Below are 20,955 nucleotides of genomic sequence, written 5' to 3'. Positions count from 1 at the left end.
TGAAATATAAACTTTACATACTTGTTAAGTAATTAATATAAATCATTTGTAAAATTAATGATATATAAAATATAATAATAAATAAAGTTTAAATAATTTAATATAATGATACATAAAATATAAATTAATCTATTTTTAAAATAATTAATATAAATAAAGATATTTTAAATAATTTCACTTTCATACGCAAAAGCCAAAAGCATGTAAATCTTAGCTTTTATGTTTGGATGGAAAACATTTTTTGACCACTCTTTTGACTCCAAAAGCCAATGCTCTCATTACTTTTGCGGTGAGAAAACACTTTTGACTTAAAAGTAATTTTCCACCGTAATGGAGAACACATCCTAAGCCTTTTGATTGATGAAATTTCTCATTGACCATTAGTTCTCTTAAATGTTACTGATGTGACAGTTGACAATTGCTAAATAATTTATTTTTTCCAAGTAGCGATTCAAAGTGGCAAATAATATATAAACCATGGTAGTCAATATCGATATGGTACCAATTGTACCAACCGGTACGTACCGTTTTAGACTTAAATCGGTACCAAGTAGTCTATCTTCTGTTTCAGTCCAAAATTTGATGCGTTTCAGCCCATTTTGATCAATATCGTATTGTATTTGCAAGGTACAAACAAATTGTATTGATTGGTGCAAATTGTTGATATTTTAAATTAATTTTTAAGTTTTTTTGTCTTAAGCACTTTAATTGTTCTATAATTATATTTAAAATTAAATTCTATTAAATTAAATTATTGAACCTAATTAATAATTTTAAATTTTTATTTACATATAAATATGTTTATATGAATGTAGTTGAGATATATTTATGTAGTATATATAATATATGATTTTTTTATCAAACTAATATAACTTATTAAGAAACTAAAAAATCAATCTGAAATATATGTGAAAAATATTTAAATATGTACATAATTTATCAAGAAACTAAAAATAAGACAATAAATATATACATCTGAAAAATATTTAAAAATATCGATAAACTCGAAATGATACATCAAACATGGCGATATTGATATGCACCAATACCTAACCAAAACCAATATGCTCAGCGATATTGACTATCTTAATAAAACTTAAAGATATGGAAATTGGAGAAAAAATTAAAGCGATAATTAATTAAATCATTAAATGTAATTAAACAATAAAAGTAATTAAATATAAAAATAAAAAATTGTCATTTTCATTTTCATTTTTATTTTTTTTCTTCTTTTTCAAAAAAAACTTAAACCCTTTTCTTCTTTTCTCAATCACCCAAGCTATTGCCCAAAGTCCTTATCACTCCGATCAACTCATCTTCCTCATCTTTTCTCTGATTTCTAATTAGTTTTGTTAGAATCATAAAACAAGATCTGATCAAAACTTAAATAAGAATAAAATTATATGCGGAAGCGTACCTAAATCTATTGTTGGAGATTGCCTAGAAAGATTTGATTTTCCAAGAAAATAGATGTTCTTTTAGTATAACTCTCTGATGGAGATAAAAAAGAAATACGAGATATATACTATTTCTTGGGGACCACTACCCCTTTTTAAATAATCGGCTATTAAATCTATTTTGGATATTTATAATTTGGCCCCTCATCAAATTATAAGTACAACTTATGGTATCTACATATTATTTCCATGACACTTTAATACCTATGACACTTATAACATAATTAGTCGCTTGATTTTGTATCACATTTTATAATAGCATTATACATTATACATGAGTCCACAATTGAGGATTTTAATCCAACGATCTCATTTGAACAACATATGTTTCTTGATAAATGTAAAACCTTGTAAGCTCAAAATTTACTATCATAAATAGGTATTTTATAACAATCTCATTCATCAACTATATCCATATAGGATCAAAGCAGTCATTGTCATATTAATCATGACTAAACTCATCAATGGTCACATATATAACTATAGTAAAATGACATTGATTAATCATGGATGCGTAGCATGAAAATTACATGTAATGTGAACCAAACATGCTTATTTCCAATTGGTCATCTTTAAGCTTAAGTGAGGTCAGTATCAAACAGACTAAATAAATTGAATACTTCAATTCTGATAAGAAAATAATCAAATACATAAATGTCTGAAGACAAACATAAAGCAAATTAATTACAAGCTCCCACTAAACCATGATGTCTTCAAATAATATAAACACTTATATGAGTAGTGTGCTCATGAAAGACCTTGGGTAGTAAACCTTTTGTGAGCGGATATGTTATCATAGAATTTGTCCCAATGTGCTCTATGGATATTTGTCGACTTTTCACTCTCTCTTTCACAACTAAGAACTATATGTCAATATGTTTTGACTTAGATGAGCTCCTATTGTTGTTAGAATATAGTATTGTTGAATTATTGTCACAAAATAATTTAAGTGGTCTTTCTACAATCTCCAAAATGCACAGCTCAGAGATAAAGTTCCACAATCATATTTCATGGTTTGATGTCACAGAGCATATTACAAACTCAGTTACCACAGTGGAAGAAGCTACAAGTATTTGTTTGACACTTTTCTAGGATATAGCTCCTCCAGCTGAAGGTAAATATAGCCTAATGTGGATTTCCTGTTATCTTGGCACCCAGCGAAATTAGAATTAGAATATCCTATGACCTCCAAATGATTTGATCTCTTATAAGTGAGCATGTAATGTTTTGTTATCTAAAGATACCTCATAACCCTCTTGGCTGCTATCCAATAGTCCGTACCAGGGTTGCTTAAATATCTTCCTAACATCCCAATAATATATGCAATATCCGGAAGCGTACATACTTGAGCATACATTAGACTCCCAATAGCTGATGCATAGGGAATATTTTGCATTTCCTAAATTTCAAGGTTACTTTTAAGGCATTAAGTAAGATTAAATTTTTCTCTTTTAGCAACAAGCGTGTCACCTAGTCTACAACCTTGCATGTCAAATCTTTTGAGTACTTTATCCATAAAGCTCTTTTGTGACAATCCAAGAATACCCTGAGATCAATCTTAATGTATCTGAATTTCTAAAACAAAAAATGAGTCCCCAAGATCTTTCTTCTAAAAATTTCTTAAATAAAAAACCTCTTGGTTCCGTGTAATAAGCCTATATCATTAGTGGCAAGCAAAATGTCATCGACATATAGAACTAAGAATACGTACTCGCTCTTATTAAATTTGTGCACACAATCACCAACAATATTCATCTTAAAACTGAACAAGGCAATTACTTGATGAAACTTATGGTACCATTGATCGGAAGCTTGTTTGAGTACATAGATAGATTTTGTTAATTTGCAAACCATATTCTTTGGGTCTCCCGACTCAAAGTTTACTGGTTACATCACTTAAATTGTTTCTTCAATATCGCCATTGAGAAACGCACTCTTGACACCCATTTGATGTAACTCAAGATCAAGATAAGCAACAAGCGTCATGATTGTCCTGAAATTTTTTGATGAAACTGAAGAGAAAGTCTCTGTAAAATCAATGCCTTCTTTCTAAGTATATCCTTTAGCTATAAGATGCGTTTTATATCTATATACATTACCATTTGCGTCTCTCTTGGTTTTAAATATTCATTTACAACCAATTGATTTTACACCTTCATGTAGTGGGACAAGTTCTCAAACTTTTTTTGTCTTGAATACACTTATACTCTTCTCGCATGACATCAATCCACTTTTGAGAAATAGAAATTTATATGGACTGACAAATGTTGATTGAATCATCTTCCATCATTCTATTGTCATCCTCATGTTCTTGGAGAAATACAACATAATCATTTGCAATAATATTTCTCCTCTCTCTCGTGGACTTGAGGTTGTTAAGTTTATTTTCTGGAAGAATTACCTCATCTTGAATAAAGAGTTGCTCAACATTGTCTTGTTGAGATTCTGGATTCATTTATTGATTAATGATAGGCATGAGAACCTGGACATCTTCAAAAGTGATAACAAGAACTAAGTTAGAATCTAATTCCTCCTCAAAAGCAATCTCAATAACCTTATTTCTCCTTCCAAACATAATAACATCCTAAAAAAATGTTATAGTTTTCGTCTAAAAAATATTCCTAATTGTGGGACCATAAAACTTATAGCCCCTAAATCACTCGAATAACCAATAAAGAAGTTGTTCACAGTTTTGAAGTTTGATTTCTTTTTATGTGGCCTATAAGGCCTTGCCTTAACTAGACATCCCCAAATGTGAAAGTGTTTTAGACTAGGCTTTTGATTTGTCCAAAACTCATAAGGTTCTTTTTTCAGCTACTTCAGTGGGTACTTTATTCAGAATGTAAGCTGTCGTCATCAAAGAAGTTAGAACTGATGTCATCTCAACCTTATTGTTTTTGTCAAAACATTTCTCAATTTCATCAAGGAAACCCTTGGCATGAGTAATCTCTTCAAATTCTATGCCCCTAAAGACTTTTGGAATGTTGTGCTTCATAATCATTAAACTCATGCGGTTTGAACAATCTCACCTCTCAAAATCTCTTTTAGCATCAGGGGTGCTTACCTTAGTGAGAGGTGCAGGTCGTTCTTCCCTTAGTGCAAGATCTATGTCCATACAACCAAGCACTATAAGTAAGTGTCTTTTTCATTCCTTGAAATTGGTCACATTAAGCATGTGTATAGAATTGATATTAGCAGATATTGTAGCAGCAAAAGATGAACTAGTTGAATATAGAACAAAAATAAATAAAAACAAACTCACATCAATATTCATAAGTAAACAATAAATTCAAAATAATGGCTAATGTCATCTCAATATACCAAACACGACATTAATATCAAGTCTTTGGACAATAATATTAACAGTAAGCGATACTCTTGTTGTAGCAATCAAACATTGACAATAAATTATCAAACAATAAATCAATCTTTGGAATAACATATTGCTCACATAGAGTACCTTATAATTGTCGCACATTTATCACCACAAATGTCATTGAAATTTTGTCAAATATTAACTTACCTTTGAGTCAATTAATAAACGCATAAATCACAAATACATGTAATCATCTTGATATTTTAAATAAACTAATATACGCAAAAGATGTCACTTTGGTGACATTTGATTCCAATTAATCTATTTAAAATATTAGACATCCTTAATTAAAACCCAAAGCTAAAATCAATTTATTTGTTTAAAATATTTCTCTCAATTTATTTGTATATATACATATATACCAAAACAACATATATCAAAGTTAAATATAATACAAATATACAATTTGTATTGAACTCAACTTTATATACTAACAATAAATAAATAAATAAACATTTTAGTTGAATCATTTTGTTGTTGCTTTTGTGATGTTGTACGCACAACTTTCTTATTTTTCTTTATATATCAAATTGAAATTAGATTAGTTAAGAATGTACCAATTTTAGCCTTTTCGTTCTTGATAAATCTCTTTTCAATATCGATCATGAATTCTTTAGCCATGGTAATCTTATCGGACATAATACCCTTAAATGATTCAATGCGTATAGTGATGTTGGCAAGTATAATAATAGTTGAATAAATCAAAACAACCTCACATAAGACTTCAAATTGAAAACAAAATAATTTGAATAAAAGAAAACATCATCTCAAGATATCAGACACTCCATTAATATTTCATCTTTGGACAAAAATATTAACTTGTAAGTGATAACTTATTGTAGTAATCAAAGATTTACAATAAAAACACGACGAACAATAAATCTTCTTTTTGACTGATTTATTGCTCATATGTAAAACTAAATAATCATCACATGTTTATTACCACAGTTGCATATGTAATTTTGTGAAAATTAACCTTCCTTTGGGTCGATTAATATTAACGTAGCTTAAGTTACATGCACATAACCTTTTCTATTTTAAAACAAAATAATTTCAATAACAGATGTCATTTTGGCAACTTATTATTTCAACTAAGTTATTTTAAAGCATCTAATTATATCAACCCTAAATCAAGAAACACAATTTATATTTTCTTAAAAATTTTGTATGCGCAATGTTTCCAGAACATGACAAATAGTAATGCATTATTTTAGAAGCATAGAAACCAGACTAACCCAATTGAAAATACCTAACGTAACGTGCAAGTGTATTGAGAGAAAAAAATTGCTTAATAAAAAAATCATCTCAATATTAAATCTGATAATAATACTAATAAATTAATAATATCAATAGTAATTGTCACATGAAATAAGAACACAATATTATTTGATTACTTTATCCAGAAAACCCTAAAAATCGGGCCTGTAGTTAATCAAAACTAAAAGACTTCAATATAAATCTCAAACATCAACATATATTATTTGAAATATTAAATCAATAATTTGAATCTATAAAATCTTAAGAACAAGTTAATAAAAAAATTAATTAAAAATTAATTTATTTTCAATGATTTGATATGATGAGATTCTGATACCACTTGTAAGAACCATAAAACAATATTTGATATAAAACTTAACAGACTAGGATCTATCATGTGATGTCATTAAGAATAAAACTATATACGAAAGTGTACCTGAATCCATTGATGGGGATTGCTCAGAAGGTTTTGATCTTCCAAGAAAATAGTTTTTCTCTTAGTATAATTCTTTGATGGAGATGGAAAATAAATACAAGATATATACTATTTCTTCGGGACCACTGCCCCTTTTTAAATAACTGATTATTAAATCAGTTTTGGGCATTTATGGTTTGGCCCCTCATCAAATTATAAATACAACTTTTAGTATCTACACATTATTTCCATGACATTTTAATACATATGACACTTATAACATAATTGGCCACTTAATTTTTTATTATACTTTATCATAGCATTATACATTATACATATATGTTCATAACTAAGGATTTTAATCCAACAAGTTTCTCTTGAAACGAAGCCTAAGCATGGGAATCTAATCTCGAAGCCAAGACCCAAAAGTCGCTCAATTTACAACACTAACCATTCGAACATCCTTCAAATGGAACTATGGCCTCCTTGTCTCTCTTTCTTGCTTCTCATGGTTTAGAATTGAGAGAGAATACCCCAAGCCCTTAAACATGTATCAGGTCAAAACTTCTTGCTTTCTCTGGTCTCTATCAAACCTTTTTTTTTTCTTTTCTTTTTTTATTATTTTTCAAGACTCAAGTTCCTTAAGAGGTTCTGAAATGTAAAATGAAATATTTGTGTTTAATAATTCAAATGTTTTCTTTCCTTGTTTCATTTAAACTTTTTACATTGTTTTTGTGTCCCTTATCATTTTTAAGATTCAAAATGGCATTTTTGCTTTAGTGTTAGAGATTTATAAACTTTTAAGATTAAGATTAAAATTTCTTTTCCAAGTTGGACATGGAAATCATGAAAAAAAATAGCAAAAATGTCTGTAAAAAGTATTATTAAAATGCTAAAAGTGAAGATGTAAGATCGTGTTTTACCAATTCTAAATAAAACTAATAATTTCTTGATTTCTTTAATACTTTTAAACTGCTAAAGAATATGGTGATGATTGATTAATAGACCTTAAAAACCTTTAAAAAGGATTTTTAAAATATTTGAATACTTTTTTTCTTCATTCCTATTTGCCAATTCATGTTCAATGTAATATGTGATTAATTTAATACTTTTAATCTCCTGAAGATGGTGATGATGGCTTAATTTTTTTTCTTATTCATGTCATCAATTTTATAATTTGAATTAATAAACATTAAAAAATAGATTTTTTTATAGTTTTATAATTTTTGAATTTTAAAACTTTCACAATTTCCACATCTACAATTTATCTGCATTATCCTCCACTTTGGATTGCCACTTGGAAGAAAATGAATGATTTGACAATTGTTAACTATCACATCAACAACATTTAATGAACTAATGGTCAACAATGGATTTTGTCGATTAAAGGACTTAAATTATGCAATTTTCAAATTAGCTAATTTAATTGACTTTGTTTTTGATGAAACGACTTAAATTTTTTTTGAAGAAATCAATGGGCTTATTACCTATTAATCCAATAAAATTTGTATTTAAAAAAATAATATAAACCAAAATTGTTGTTATTTTTCCCAAATAATTCAATTTATTTTTGTATTTTTTTTCCAATTAAACACTTAGTGTGTGTTTGGTTCAAATGTAACATTCATAGGGTAAAGTGAGATTTCGGCGTAGGACTCTCATGCTTGGTTTCTAGCATTACATTAAGTGAGTAATATCACATTCTCAATAGTGTTAAGATTCCAAACTATAAGGGTTAATCTCAATACTACCTCTTCCCAAATAATCTTATATTACATATATTTGGTAATGTGACATTTTTAATACAATATTACCCTATTTGTAATGACTTTGATTCATTTTACTTAAACCAAGGAGAAATAATATTAAAAACTAATGCATTAGAGTCTACAATTATTTGATATATTCTTCAAGAAACATTTCAACAATATTTAATTATTATTATAAGTTGATATAAAATTAATATTTAGTCAATCATATTACATTTGCCTATTACATTTTGTAGAGTGTGACTCGCATTTTCGAAAAATTTTGCAGGCATTTGACGCAACCTGAACTAAAGCAGAGATGACATCCCAATTAGGAAACATGGGACGTCACGACGACGTGACAATAGCGTCCTGACAAGGAAGCAAGTAACGTCACAATGACGTAATATATTCATCAAGCAAAGCAGTTGCGTATTAGACTCTCAGCAAGATTACTTTTCCCAATTAAACTCTGATTAAACAAAAGATATTATAGTCATGTTAAAACTCTAATCTTAGCCTATAAAAAGGGTCTTAGTAACCCTAGAATAAACATATTCATAACATAAGATTTTGAAAGAAGATTAAGAGAAAGTTTTAAGGGAATTTTGTTTTTTTTTAGCCAGAAAACTTTGTTTTCAAGTTTAGGCTTTGTTTTTGAATATCTCTATCTTGTACTCTTCGATTATTTTCTCATTATGAAGTCTCCTTCGCCTATAGTATTTTATCCTCTTGATTGAGGAGTTTTTCCACGTTAATTTCTGTGCCCAATTTTCTTTATTCTTTCTTTTTTATTGTTTAAATGGTCGATCCCTAACAAACTACTATCAAAGCATGGTTAGGATTCTGCAATCAACTCGTTCAAAGATGGCGACAATGAGATTCAATATTGAGAAGTTCAATGGGATTACAAGTTTCAGTTTATGACAAGTTCGGATGACTACAATACTACTTTAGAGTGGCCTGAAGAAGGTCGTTATAGGGCAAAAACCCACGGATTTGGATCAGTCAAAATGGGATGAGGTTGACGAGAAGGCTCTCTCTGCATTTCAATTGTGCTTTACAAATAATGAGTTGCAGGAGGTGCTTATGGAGAAAGTTAGAAACCCTTTACATGACAAAGTCTCTAGCTAATAGATTTTTGTTGAAACAACTAATATACACGTTCTATATGACCGAAGGTGTGTACCTTAGAGCTTACGTCAGTGAATTTGTTACCTTCTTGAATAATCTGAAGAATGTTGAGTTTAATATATATGATGAAGATCAGACTATACTATTATTGTGCTATTTGCCTCCTTCATATAAGCCTTTCAAGGAGACCCTAATTTATGGTAGAGATAAACTATCGTTTTAAGATGTGAAGGGAAAAATGTTGGGCAAAGAAAAAACCGACAATGAGTTAGGTTCAAATAGCAAGTTAGATGGGCAAGACTCAGCTTTGGTTTTGAGAAGTAGAACTGGATCGAAGTCAAGGAATTGAGACAAGACATTTGGCTACTGCAAGAAGTTAGGTCACATTAAGGCAGAGTGTTATAAGCTGCAAAATAAGAGTATGAGGGTTACTGGGAGCAACGAGAGAGTGATAGTCGATGGTAGTGTAGCCAAGCACAAGGGTGATGATTGGTTGCTAGTATCTACGACTGAAATGTCTAAGCTTATGTTCGAGTGGATCTTGGGTTCGGAGTGTTCTTACCATATGCGTCCCAACAAGGATTGGTTCTCCAAATAGACAACTTGGTCGCCTCTGGATGTACTAACATCTAGAGTGTGAAAACTGCAACTAAAGATATAATATTGAAGTGGTGTCCGCAAGTATATGAGTCAGATTGTAATATATTTACAACAAAGTAGGTGAGTAATCCGAGAATCATACCCAAAGGAGGAGTGTAATAAAATAATATTAATCTAAACGAAAATAGATCTAATTAGTACTTTAAATAAATTATATTATGATGAACATAAAATAGAGAAATTGTCTATAAATCTAAGAAAAGAAATAACATACAGAGAATAGTGACAAAATAAAACCTAATCTTTAAACTTAACCAAATCTAAGCATGGGAGAATAGCTCGCTTCGGTGATCATAACTAATTCCTATTTCAGATTTCTTGATGCAGGTCTCAAGGCACAATTTCAGAGCCATGGATGTGATGGATTCACACTACTTCAAGGCTCAACAACAATGTCAAAGGCTAAGCAAATCAAATCAGGACTTGATCAAAGATAAGATTCGAGGACGAATCTTTTTGAAGAAATGGAGAATGATACATGCACAGATGGGGTGAAATTTATTAGATTCTAATCATCAAAATTGGCATTTTTGATGATTAGAATCTAATCAATTTCACCCCATCTATGCATGTATCATTAATGATAAAGGGTGAGAAGGATGAACACGAAAACGGATCATAAAGTTTGTCAAAGTCGCGGATTTGACTTAGGGCTCTAAACGTTCGGAAAGAAACTTGGATTTTTTATACAACTTGAAACGAAATTAAATCCAAGTTAGATAAAACAATTAAAACATATAACTAAAATAAAATAATAAATCAAAGATTAAGGAAGTGAATAAAGAAGATAAATGGAAAGATAGAACGTGGCATGTAGAAGTCCTAAGAAGCCTTGGAAAGAATCTACAACCCCCTTCAAGCGGCTCTAATTTCCCCTCCAAGATAAAAACCTTGGTAAGAAAAAGTTTGAAGATGATCCCCACAATCTAAAAAGATTGTTAAAACTTTTCTAAAAGAAACTCAAGAGAAATTCTTGAAAATAAAAACTCAAAGAGAATTTATTAACTCAAAAGAGAAATAAAATAATAATGAATTGTCCATTTTGTGTACAATGCGAAGGCCTATATATAGGCTAGCTAAATAAATCTAAATAAAACTCCTAAGTATACTAGAACTCTAATTTAATCTAAACAAGAAGTAGTTTTAAATTAAACTTTCTTGTTAACATAAAATTCTAAATAACTTAAAATACTTAATAATTTTCAAAAATTCGAATAAAAATAATAAAATAATAAGAGCTGATAAATAAAATATTGGGCTCATATATAATAAAAATTAAGCCTAAAACCCAAACCCAATATGATTTAAACTCGAATTAAAAGCCCGAAACTCATAATTTCAGTCTCAAAAATTCTGCTCGCGCAGTCTTCACTAAAATGGTCATAACTTGAGTTCCCGAACTCAAAATCTAGTGATTCAAAATGAGTTTCGAAGCTAAGAGATAAATCTTCAAACGCCATGAGACATCTCAACCCAAAAATGCCAAGATCCCATCCAAAAAGTCATCAAAAGTCTGCTGATTTCCCAAGCCTGAAAATTGTCAATTTTAATGATTGGAATCTAATAAATTTCACCCCATCTGTGCATGTATCATTTCTCTTTAATCAATTAGTCATTTTTGTAACAACCTAAAATTTAGCCTAAGAGTTGTAGGGGTATTTTAGGAATTTTAGCTCTAGAGTGCTTGCAAATCTAGCAGCATGGTGACTCAAAAAAATATTCGACAATGGATTTTTTATTGTTAAATCAAAATTTTAAAATAATATTCCAAAGACTTTCAATTTTGAATTAGGGACTGATTTGTAGAAAAAGGTCAAAATTATGTGTTTTTATGAAGCAAATATACCAAAATTTAAAATTCACTCTATATCTTTCCCAACCTAGTTTTATTTTTATGATAACTTCTCACTTTTATTTGCTCTTGCTATCCCATGCTCTCCCAACTCCTCCCATATAATTTTCTTTGTCAAACCTAAATTTCTTTGATTCCTATCACTTTCCAAATCATTAAACCTCAATAAAATTCAAGAAAAACACTTAAAAACACCATAGGTTCCTCCACTGTCAAGCTTGTGGATTTTTTAAGTTTTTGATCAAATGCTTGATTTTTTGCCAACTAAGGTAATGATTCAACTTGTAATTAGTTTTTAAATGATATTTGGTCTTTTAAATGGAATTGTTAGCCATTAAATCGCATATTTTAAATAAAAGCCGAAAATTAGGTCGTTAATGGTGATTTCGATATTTTGAGTAAAAACATGGTTTCAAAATATTTTTTAACTTTTTTAACATAATTAGAAGGTTTCTAAAGTTACTTTAAAGTTTTGTTAGGGATTTATAAGGATTTAATGAATTTTCGTGAAAATAGCCATAAACATGTCAAAAATTTTGATACCATGAATTGAATAGTTTTGTGCAGTTTAAAGGTTAGAAATTAGTCGTAGGTGAATAATTAGATGAAAAAAACCGGTTTTAGGTGAAAATATAAAGTATAGTGGAAGTGTAACACCTCAAATTTCTGTAATTTTGGCTTTTGGGATTGTTGAGCTTGGAAATAACGAGACTTTTGTTTTGAATCACTTTGGCATAAAATGTATGTGGTTTAAGAGGTTATGTCTTCTGAGGTGTGTTTGGGAGGTCCCAAGTTTGAGCTTTAACTTGGGCTAAGTTTTGGTTTTTATTTCAATTAAGCCTGACTTTTGGTTGATGGGCTTATAAGAATTTATTGGTAGGAATTTAACTGAATAGGCCTGCTGGTCTAGTGGTTAAGTGGCAAGAGATTATGCTTGAGATCCCAAGTTCGATTCATGAGAGTGGCATTATTTTGCTGATAAGCCGTGCGGACGTTTGAGTTGGACTAAAACAAGAGGTAGGGTTTATCAGGTGTTTGCCTAACCTGTTTTCCTTTTTCTTTTTGCTTTCTCTATCGTTTTCTTCTTTTCCCAAACCCCTTTTTGCCAAAAATTTATTTCTTTTTCCCCTCTCCTCCTCTTTTCTTTCTTTCGATTAGTTTTGGCGTGTTGCTAGTGGTTCTGTCGGCTCGGTAAATATGGTTTTATTAAATTGTATGGTGTCTTTTGGAGATCATTTAAGAGGGATTCAATTTGTTGTCTAGGGGGCAATCAAGGTTCTGTAGATCACTAATTGAGGTTCTAAACTGCGAGTAATCGCCATTATTCGTTGAAGGTAAGTAGATCTCTCATTTCGAGATTTGTCTATTCTGAACTATTCGAATCAAGAGACTGAAAATTTGACTTACGATTGACAATAATAGGTTCTAGAGTGTTCGGGATTGTGTTAGGCTTCAATCGAAACCAGATGTATAATTTAATCGATCTGAAACCGTATTTCGACGAAAATCGAAAACGCTACTGTCAACTCCACACGGACGTGTAAACTTCCTGTGTGGAGGCCGTGTGGCGAGACACAACCGTGTGGTCAATGAAATAGGCCGTGCATGCGCCACAATGGCACAACGGACACGGGCATGTGAGGCTGGCAAGGTTGTGTGCGAGGCACGAGTATGACCAATTGTGCCGTGTGGGCCACATGGGCATGTAGGATCTTAGGCCAGGCCGTGTGATCCATACGGGCAAGGCCAATTTGGGTTGTGTAAGCCGCACGGGCTTGTGGGCCCACACAGGTAGGGCACACGAGCATGTAAGCCTGATTTGTTTGAAATGTTTTACAAGGTTACACGGGTCGTCCAAGTCGACTGTGACATGAATGTAGGGTTGGTAAGCATTACTTAGACCCCAATACTTTGATTTGATATTAAGATGTATGTAAAAGCATGATAATTAAAGCATGTGTATCTATTCTGATTTGATGATGATGTTATGATTTGATATCTGCACATGCGTATGCCTCATTATTTATGTTGCATTGCATTGGGTTGGGCATGTTGTTGAAGAGAAGGAAGACTGAAAGGCTATTAGACTGTCATTTGGCAGCTATGCTGTATATATCTGATACGTGCCGTGTACGGTACCATTTGGTGTGTAGGGTTGGATGGGTTGATTTTATCCTCATACTTGGTGTGTAGGGCTGGGTGGGTCGATTTTATCCTCACATGATGTGTTGGGTTAGACGGAGATGGTGTGCAGGGTTGGTGGGCATTACTGTTCTAATTGATATGCATGTATGTCTGTATGGGCTAAGGCCCGAATGTATTTGATATTGTTCTGAGTGGGCTAAGGCCTACACTGTTCCTATTAAGAGCTTAGGCTCGATTATGATTGTTTGACCGCTATCTGTTTACATGCATACTTTACTGTGGGAATTTACATATTGAGTTTGCGAAAACTGACCCCTTATTTTGTTTGTCTGTCAAGTAATCCCCTACAGTAGGTGGATCAGTGCAGTGAAAGGGCTCGACGGTAAACACTGCTACATACACTTTTGTTTTAAAAGTTTTTAATGTTTTTATTATTTTAATTGCTATAGTTGGGAGTAATTATGTAATTTCTGGTTTCATACTGTTTGGTTTAATTCAGAATTTTGAAATATTGTTTATGGATTTTAGAACTGCAACTTTATTTGTTCTTAAGCTTCCGCGAACTAAGAAATGTTTTCAAGATAATTAATCAATATATGTTTTCTGAGTTAAGTAAAAGGTGGTAACTGGAAGATTCTTTTAGGTAAACATGGTTTTAAATACATTCTCATGTGACTTTGCCAGATCTGGCCATAATGTCTAGGTCGGGTTTGGAATGTTACAGGAAGATATTTGAGTTTTACGTTTGCTAGTCAAAATTTCAGTTTCATGAAGAATATAGCTTAGACTTGCGTTTTTGGTTGGTTTAAGTGAATCCTTGGTTGAATGTTGATTGTGTATATTGTTTAGTTATTATGTGTAAATCGTCAGATCCATTAGAACCTTCTCCGAACAAGGCGAAAGGCAAGGAAAGGCTAGTTTAAGCTTTCGGCTTTTCGGCAAAAACGTAATCAGTGAGTGTTTGGAATCACTACTTTTGGACACGATTCATAGTATTAATTGGGAGCTAGGAATAGCCTAAACCCATCTCCTAAGTTTTGAGTATAATCTTTCTATTTCCCTTGTTTTATTTTTGGTAAATTATCTGATTATGAGAATATCTATAAATTGATTATTATGATGCGATATTGTGATACGAGACATGTGTGATCACTATTGTGAACTGTATTGTGTTGTGGGCATATTAAATATGCCGAACAATAATAATGATGTTGTATTAACAATATAAATGTGCAGTGAAAGTGTGCAAAAATCAGTAAGTACGTAAGTGTTGAATTATGGAATGTAATGCTATTGTAACAGGTTATGTATGTGATAAACTGATTTTAATGCACTCATATGTGGTTGGACACATGATGGCTCAATGTGCATTATTGTGGCACTTTAAGTGTAATTAAATGTGAATTCGATAAGAATGCAATGTGTACAAGTTTGCGATGTAAATTAATGAATGTGAACATAGATGTTGTACATTAAATCGATAATTAAAAATGTGTAATTGTAGACATTTTGGCCTGGTGATCTCTTGAAACCGTTGGATATAGTTGGCATGCCATAGGATTATGAGTACTCACCTATATGTATTGTGTTTTTGGGTATTGAGGCATTAGGACAGGTTAGAAAGATAAGGGAATGTGAGTAAACTCTATTCAACAAGACATGTTTGGTGTGTTGGAGAGTGTTAGCTTTATGCTTCACTTTTGGCAGGACTCTACGAGTCATTTGGTGTGTTGTAGATCCGTGTATCTGATGTGTGGTAATAGAGTCCACTTTTATGTTTCATAGCCTCAAGTACCATATTATCTTAAAATGTATATATGTGTAATGTGATGTATGCCTAATGATTATGTGGTTGCTATACAAAGTATCGTTTAAATGTGATCTTATTTATTGTGGTAATACAATGCGAGATGGACGTTTAAACATGTGAATAATATGCTAAATGATTTGATTTAAGTTTCAAGATAATGTTAGTATGTTCTTATAGTAAATTACGTATGTAATTGTGATTTGGACCATTTCCATTTATCTTGTGAATGTATGTGAATATATCAGCTAGACTTGTGGGTTATTAAAGCATCTATACGTCGTTTAGCCTTGATGAATTATTGTTAAATGAATTATATATAAGTGAGTTAAGTGTAATTGCATGTAGGAGTATACATTAGTTTTATAACTTAATGAAACATGAATATGTTATTTTGACTTAATTATAATATGGTTGTGAACATGTTGTAGTATGCTTTTTTGATATTGTGCATACATTGTGGTTATTCTCAGCATTCACTGAGTTGGTTAAGCTCACCCACTTCTTTTAAACCGTTGCAAATTAATTGTGTGTCGGTGTGAGCAGTGTGGTTTCCTAGGGGTGATCCAAGCAAGACGTTAGCTTTATTTCGTAGGTGTTATTAATTCGTTTATCTTTTGGGGAAATAAAGGCAATGCTGTAGAATTGTTGCATGAATTTTTCCATGATATTTTAGATGTTTTCATAGTTTATTTGTTATCAGGATTTAAAGGTTTGAATCGTGATATATTGATTGGTTTGAATCGTGATATGATGATTATTGCTCAGAATTATTCTCGATTTTTGAAACTGTGATTATAGTCATTTTGACCTTTTTTGATATGGTAGAAGATGCATATTGGATAGATTCGTGTTGGAATGGTTTTTATGCTTAAATATACTGAATTTCTACTGTCTAGAGTAGAGGTATCGATATTCATATTTTAAAAATGTTACCTCTGGTATTTTCAAATGTGCAGGAAGTTAGAATCGTAATTTGATATTAATACCATACCACGAGTATCGATACTCAGGGAAAAATTATCGATACTTTTCGAAAGGTACTGATATTTCCTTATGTTCTGATTTTAGATAAGAAACAAAATACTAATTTGGTATCGGTTTTGCAAACAGTATCGATACTGTACCAGGAAAGTATCAATACCCTTTTCCTAGTATCAATACGTACATGATTGTCTTGGAAATTTTGCTAAGTGGTCCTAATGCATGTTTAATTATTATTATAAGTTTATTTAAAGTATATTTGGCATGGTGATTAATATATGTTTGACTGAAAATCCATAAGATCACTGATAAAAAGGATGATTTCTTAATAATGTGACAATTTACTATGAATATGATATGTGACTGTGGTGTGACATCCTAATGTTCGAGCTTAACGACCGGGCTGGGTATGGGGTGTTATAGTTATCCTAACATGATCTCTCGATCTTCTACTAAACTAATGAGTCAAAAAGAACTATTTATCTCTTGACCTCACAGTCTAGACTGGTTTAGGGTAATGAGTTCACGGATAGGCAATACCAATTTTGAGTTAATTCCCACCTAAATGACTTCCTAGGGTTATCAGACTTAGGGTTTATGTTCTTCCCATCTCAAACAGTTGATCTACTAAGAAAACCCTATATAGCAATTAATTAATCACACTTCCACTCCCTAATCCTCCAAAAGAGGATTAGTTTCTCATGGAATCTATAAACACTATAAACTTGATAATTAAGATAAACATAAAGAATAAATCAAGAATAAGGTTTAAAAGAATCCTAATTATATTGATTGATTTGAAGCGCAGAAATCCACAGAAATTTTGGTCGAATCCACAAATCATATTCTCTATTGAACACGAATAAAACAAATGAAAATTAATCGAAAGGCTAAAAGAAACTGAAAACTGAAAATTAAATTACAAGGAAAACTCTAAACTATAAAAGATGTCCCTAAACAAGTATCTAAAGAGTCAATTTATAGAGTTAGGGTTGGTCATCGTCCTTAACCCTAGGTCAACTACCGTTTTTCTTTAAAAAATACATTGTACGGACCAAAATGCCCTCAGCTTGCAATTCTTTCCCGTAAAAGGTCGGTTCGTGACATCAAGGCAGTTTGCTTGACCTCAGGTTCAGCTTCAGGGGTGTGTCGCAATATTCACTAGCTGTGTTGCGACACCAAATGTAGTCTTGGAATTCTTATATTATTCTCCCTATATTGCAAAATTAGACTCTCGTGTTGCAACATGGCAACCAGGCTCGAGCTTTTATGCCTTCGAATGGTGTCCTGCACACTTACTAAGTACAGTAGCCCTCATTTAGGTCTCATTCGGTCCTTAAGGTCATAAAATGACTCAAATTACACTTTCTTATTGAATAAAAACTAAATTGGAAAAACTACTTAAAACATAACAGAATTGCTCTTATTCAAGCTCCTTAAATATGAAAACTAGTTTAATCTGCTACAACGAGTTACAGCAAATAAATAGTCCAGTTGAAGGTGGAGTTGTGCTTATGGGGAATAATTCAACCTGTAAGATAATAGGTGTCGGTACCATTCAAATCAGGATACACGACAAGATCATCAAGACACTGTCAAGTGTTAGGCATGTGTCTGATTTAAAGAAAAATCTTGTCTCCTTAGATAAGTTAGAATCGAACAATTGTATAACAACAAATGAGTTATGTAGTATTAAAGTATCTCATGGATCTCTTGTTTTGATGAAAGGTCAGAAAACTGACAGTCTATATATTTTGCAGGGTTCAATAATGACTGATATAGCAGTAATTTCCTCATTTATTATAAAGTTGGAGTCAACTCGTTTGTTGCATATGCAACTTGGTCATATGAGCAAGAAATGTATGATTGTTTTGAATAAGAATTTTCTAGTTTCCAAGTTCAAGCATCATTTAGACCTGGTTAGTATCTTGTAAAGATCAATTTAAGCTTATGACGGGGCCTGACGAATGAGACAAGTCAAAATACAAGTAAAGGTGGAGATTTGTGGAGTGATCCTCGCATTTTTGAATATCTTGCAGACAATTGACGCAACCCAAATCAAAGTAGAGCCGACATCCCGACGAAGAAGCACGGGATGTCATGACAACGCGACAATGACATCCCGAAGAGAAAGCATGTAACATCGCAATGACGCGACATATTCTTTAAAAATATGTAGTTGTGTATTAGACTCTCAATAGAATTACTTTTCTCAGTTAAACTTTAATTACACTAGAGATATTATAGTCATATTAGTTATCTAAGCTTAGCTTATAAAAAGGGCCCTAGTGACCCTAGAATAAACATCTTCATAACATAAGATTTTGAAAGAAGATTAAGATCGAGCTTTAAGGGAATTTTGTGTTTTTTAGTTAGAGAATTTTATTTTGGGGTTTAGGGTTTGTTTTCAATTATCTCCATCTTGTACTATTTGATTATTTGCTCATTAGTGAAGTCTCATTTGATCTTGGTTTTGTATCCTCTTCATTGGAGGAGTTTTTCCACATAAATTTGTGTGCTCAATTTTATCCATTCTTTCTTATTGTTTATACGAGTTGATCCCTAACACATTTTACTATACATATTACCTTTATAATAATTTACTATTCATTTTTATCATTTTAATTAAATTTATCCTTAAGCCATAGCAAATAACATGTTTTAATAATTTAAATAAAATCATATGTTTCTTTTTTCCTATCACTTTGATTAAATGAGAAATATTAATTGCTTAGGGCTTCTTCACAATTCGATTTATTTATTTGAGAAAAGAGATTAAATTAATTTATAAGAGAAATGCGTTATTTATCAATAAAATAAAATACAAGTTTTAATTTTTTTTTTTACAGTAAACAATAAAAAATTTTATTCTTAGAGGCGAATCCTCATTAGGGCTTACAGGGGCATTGCCCCCAAATTTTTTGAAAATTTTAATTATGCCTTTAGCTATTTGAAAATTTTAATTAGCCCCGTCCCAAAAAGAAAATTTAAATTATTATTAAACCTTTGGAAATTTTAAAAAATTTCATTTAGACTCTTTTTTTTTTGGTAAATATTCATAATACCTCTAACAACTTTTATAGTTTTAATTAGACCAACCAAAATTTTTGAAAATTCACACTAAAACCCTCAATTTTTAAAATTTTAGGTAGCCCAAAAACTTAATTGCAAGATCAGCCACTATTCATTCTATGAGGATAATTTATTAAAATATGTTTTTGAGTGATTTTACATTACGTCAGCCAAATAAAAAAAATCTTACACACCATCTAAATGAATCAAACAGGGTAATGTAACATAGTTGGAAATGTGTTAACTAATCTTACATTCGATAATCTTATTACTAGATATAATCTTACATTTTATAAACCAAACATCCACTCAAAGTTATATTCTTTCACTAATATGTTGTATTGATCAAGAAAGTTTAATACGAGGATAATTTATTATATTTCAAAATTAAAAGAAAAACATTTATAATAGTAAGGTTGAACCATGAGATCTTTAAGATTTTAAGTTTAAGTCCTACAATATGTGGATTTGGTTGTGATTTATTCTGATTTAGATTTAAATATATTTTGATTATTAGTCCAACTATGCATTACAATGGTTGATTCTGATTATAATTGTTTGGATTAATAATTTTAATTATATTTATGTTTGTAATTTCTTCAAAAATTGAGAAAATACAATTGAATAAAAAATTTGGATGAAGTGGATAGTTTATTGTTATTTTTTTAGGATAATAATTTTTATTTTGAACTTGACATCTAGGTTTACTTTGATATTTGTACTTTCTTTTAACCAATTTGGCACTTGAACTTGATAATTAGGTTCATTTTTGTCCTTGAACTAGAAAAAAAAAATTGATGATTTCGCACTTTGAGATTTTGCCTCAAAGTGTCACATTCAGTATTTTAATAACTAGACTGATGGCTAAACAAGTCAAATAATCGATTCTCAATTCAACCAGTTCAATCAATTTAATTGTCAGATTAAAAAATAATTAAAATTAAAAATTGAAATTCATAAAAATCTAAAAGAAATTTATTAAACCAGTTCAACTTGTTCAATTGTTAATTTTTGTCTCATTTTTTTATTATTACCAATTTCAAGAAGT

Source organism: Gossypium arboreum, chromosome 13 (assembly GCF_025698485.1).
Source record: "Gossypium arboreum isolate Shixiya-1 chromosome 13, ASM2569848v2, whole genome shotgun sequence".
NCBI lineage: Eukaryota > Viridiplantae > Streptophyta > Magnoliopsida > Malvales > Malvaceae > Gossypium > Gossypium arboreum.
Note: the sequence above shows the minus strand (reverse complement) of the source record.